Source organism: Aphanomyces astaci (genome assembly GCF_000520075.1).
Source record: "Aphanomyces astaci strain APO3 unplaced genomic scaffold supercont1.82, whole genome shotgun sequence".
NCBI lineage: Eukaryota > Oomycota > Saprolegniomycetes > Saprolegniales > Verrucalvaceae > Aphanomyces > Aphanomyces astaci.
Genome location: NW_009798345.1, coordinates 317,608 through 321,949, shown reverse-complemented (window position 1 = coordinate 321,949; position 4,342 = coordinate 317,608).

Sequence of the window (4,342 nt, the reverse complement as noted above, 5' to 3'; positions counted from 1 at the left end):
GACATAGTGTGCCTCCTCGATGACACATCAAGGCTACTGCAACAACTGACAAGTCCAATACCACTGCCAACAAGTCCAATGCCGTCGCAGACAAGGACATAATTGAACAAGACGGATTGCTTATTCGTGAATTGGCCATGCAAACCATGAAACGCCGTACGGACAAGGCCCCCGACGGCGAAAGCTCGAAGAAGAAACCTGTTGTTGAGAGCCGCCGCTCACGATTGGCGTCAACGATGGAAATCGAAAGCGAACGCGAGCGGGCGACGCGTGAAAAAGAGTTAGAATTTCAGCGGTTCAAATTTGAATCCGATTCGAAACAGCGTGAAATGGACCGTGACGAACGCCAAGCCGAACGCGAGCACCAACTGGCTCTAGTACGCATCGAGAGCGAAAAGATGTCATGCCTGCTGAAAGCGGTACTTGAAGGTCGCAAGTAATTGAATTTGTTATATTCAATTGATCTATATTACATGGATCTCATCTTGTGTTAAGCACTCCTTCAACGTTGGTAGGCGCAAGCCGAAGTATGTTGAAATTTGATTTCCACCTTTGTAGCAACAATTGCAGTTTTTCAAAACCATTGCCACAAGGATCACACTGCCGACGTTCGAGAGCATTATTTTGTGGTGCATCTTGAAAGTAATAAATCCCCAGAAAGATTTTAGCCGACCAAAATTCCATTCAACACCTTGGTCTCATTGCAGCGTTGAAAAGTTGTTTTGGCTCGTCCAAATTTGCCCCCTTGTACCCCGAAATTATCCACTGATATGCTGGATCGCCGTAGATGAAATAACCACCGAAAATGTCTTCGTGGGATGCGAAAAACTCTTGCAATTTGCTGACGCGCAGCAGTGTTACATCATGGCGGCTGCCCTCCAAGGGGCCAAAGAAATGAATGCACAGTCCGTCCGGCGTTGTCAGGCCTTGAGAATTCAAGCAATGGCGTCGATTGTGACCGTAATAAATTCGCTTTTGCAAATTGAGGCCCTCTGCACCGCGCGACGCTGCGTTGATCCGGCATGTTTCAATTTTGGTGGCGTCGGGAGAAGCCCACACTTTCGTCAGCGGGGCTCCTTTATTGTGAATGGCTTCACATTACTGAGCAATACGCGTCCGTACGACTTTCGTGTTGCAGTAGATGGTGGATTGCCATGAGTCCTAGACAATTTGCACCATGTACTTGAAAATGCGACAGATTTGTTCCCGGGATCTCCCAAACGACGCCTCCATATCGTAGTACGTGATCGGATAACGCAGGCGTCGTAGCAAAATTGTCATGGCTTCAACACCAACAACACGATCACGAGCACTTAAGATCACAACATTCGGGATCCCGAGCAAGTCCGTCAGCTCAACAAAACCACGAACAACCAGATCGATAGGAGAGTAGCGCATCTGCATCCCGCATGTTAAGGTCAAATCGGATGTCCGGAATGAAAGGCCACTCGACAGAGACCCGTGTGGCATAGCTGAAGTTTTTACGATTCGCCCACTTGTACACACGCAGAGCAAGTTGGTCGTTGGGGTTCATTTTCCTTGCACCAAAAGAGATGACTTCTGCGCCAAAGAGAAGTTGCGAAACAACAAAACTAATTTTAGCGCTCCGTTTCGCGTTTCAGGTGGAACTGGAGCGCGAACGCCAAAGTCACGAGTTGCGAAATCTCTATAATACACACCACCACACTAAATCCTCATGACACTTACCCTTGGTCGGCATGTAGAGGTGCTTGGTATGCTTAGATGCGTTCATCACGACCTGCATCATAGGTTTACAAAACCGCCAAAGCTATGAGCAATCCAGGAGAGCAATCTTATATCATGATAATAATCGAAATGATATACTTTAACGCATGTACTAGTAAGCGTGATGGTATAGCTCATTGCTAGCAAATCGGAGGTTGAGGGCTCAAACAATCCCACGTAACAGATCTATTTTTTCTAGCTTTTTTCTGTTAACTGTAAGTGCAAAACTATTAATAGTACTAGTATACTCTTCGCTACTACTGTAATAGATCTTGAACAAAGCGCTTTCAAATCACAAAGCTTCAGTAGTAGCTAAATGGTATTAATAAAGTATCCAGCTAATAATCACGAGGTTGAGGGTTCGAGTCCCGCGACAGCCAACTTTATACTGTAAAACTCTCGATATGACTTTTCCAGAACTGAAGATTCCAATCACTACGTGGACACCCGTGTGTAGCCTTAGGTACATAACTCGCTGAAATAACTCTTCTAACGCGCTATCGTTGCATTGATATAAATCCAAACTTAAAGAAACCGTGTGAATGCCTTCTGATTAAGGCCCCTAAAGGACGATTGTTGTTCGTAGGTAGTATTGATGAACGGTGCATTGTTTATTAAAATAATGCTACGTATACTTAGTACCCCAGTTCTTAAGTGCGAATTAACCGCACCTAAGCGGTTGTGAGGACGATTACGTAAGGTTTTTGACGCGCCTACCAGAATGGTTTTCGGCCTTATGCCATCCATACCGGTGCGGTACGTCGGAGGCACTAGGTAAAAGACTAATTCGAAGTCTGTATCCTATGGTCTCTAAACATAGGGAGTAAAGGTACAGCGGAAGGTGGTATGGCGATGAGCTATTTGATGAATAGGGCGATCGCTTTTCATCATTCTCAAATTGCCTCGGCAGTAGACACCCAAACTTACCCATGGTGACAGTTCGCTACATCGTCTCGACCACCGTATTAATTGGCCTCTTGCTATCCACCATTGCAGCTGAAGGAGCAAGCACCCTGGAATTTACTACAGATCCCAACCCTACAGCCTTGGCCCCGAAAACAACCACCGCTAAACCATGCACGACCAAGGCTCCTTGTACCACGACAGCTGTTCATGCGACAACCACAGCAGCACCCAGCATCACCACCAAGTCACCTTCTACCACAACGGCTACTCCTGCGACTACCGCGGCTGCACCTAGCACCAGCACAAAGCCCCCTGGCACCACCACCAAGGCTCCTTGCACCACCACCAAGTCACCTTTTACCACTACTACGGCTACTCCTTCGACTACATCGGCTGCACCTAGCACATCGACGAAGGCTCCTGAAACCACCACCAAGTCGCCTATTACCACGACGGTAGTTCCTGCGACGACCTCGGTTGCACCAAGCACCACCACCAAAGCTCCTTCCACCACCACGAAGTCGCCAGCTTCCACGACAGCGGTTCCTTCGACTACCACCAAGTCGCCTGCTACCACGACGGCGGTTCCTTCGACTACAACGAAAGGTCCAAGTACCACCACCAAGTCGCCTGCTTCTACGACGGAAGTTCCTTCGATAAACACCATGGCGCCTGCTACAACGACAGCAATTCCTGCGACTACCACGAAGTCGCCTTCTACGACGGCGGTTCGTTCGACTACCACCAAGGCTCCAGGCACCCCCACACCAAAGCTCCTTGCACTACTTCCAAGGCTCCTTGCACCACCACTAAGGCTCCTTGTACAACGACTGTAAAGCCTTGCACGACTGAATCAATTGGGACACGTCAGTCGACGACGAGGCATTTGCGTTCGACCAGTTAGTCTCCATCAGTCGTTGGAGTCGTGGATTAAAATCGTGATTACTACACACATTTCTTCTTTGAAAACTGGTAGCTTTAAGCTTTGGGTGCTGCAGCTACAGTAACTGAAATCGTGCTGGCAACCACCATCGTTGTGTCTGTCATCACACCAGCGACAAATGCCATGTCGATTATTACCCGTGTGCTCAACCGCTGCTCTTTGATCCATTTGCACTCCACGATTTGATAACCTCGAGCTTCTCAGTTTGGTCATGTGAGAAAATGATCCGAAGCGGATAAACTCAACACAGTTGGCTTGGCGATTGTCAGTAAACAACAGAACAAAGAGACACATGAAGTAGTAGTGAGTTGTGGCTGAAAGACGGTAGAAACCAGAGAGAACTGTAGCATAGAGACCGTACACTAACATCGCTAACGTTGGTGGCGAGTAAGCTTACATTTCCAACGACCCTTGTAACGTTAGCATTGATTTATCCTATGCTTACGCCGTATACACCCACTTTTGACTTTGTTGCAAAGCACAATAGTATGCACGTTGTTTATTACTTCCTCCATGCAATACTGGAGACATATCACTATCAAATGAATATCTATGGCAAAATCCTCCAAAATCGAGCGAAATCTGGACCAACGAAAGCCAATGAAACGACAAGTACGAAGCTATTTTCAGATTTTTTTATTGCTTCTTGGCGCTTCACAACTAAGGATCATTTATCCCGACAAATGACAGCCAATCATCAAATTTACGCAGCTCAGTCATTTCGCATCCAATCGGGCTCAAATCAAG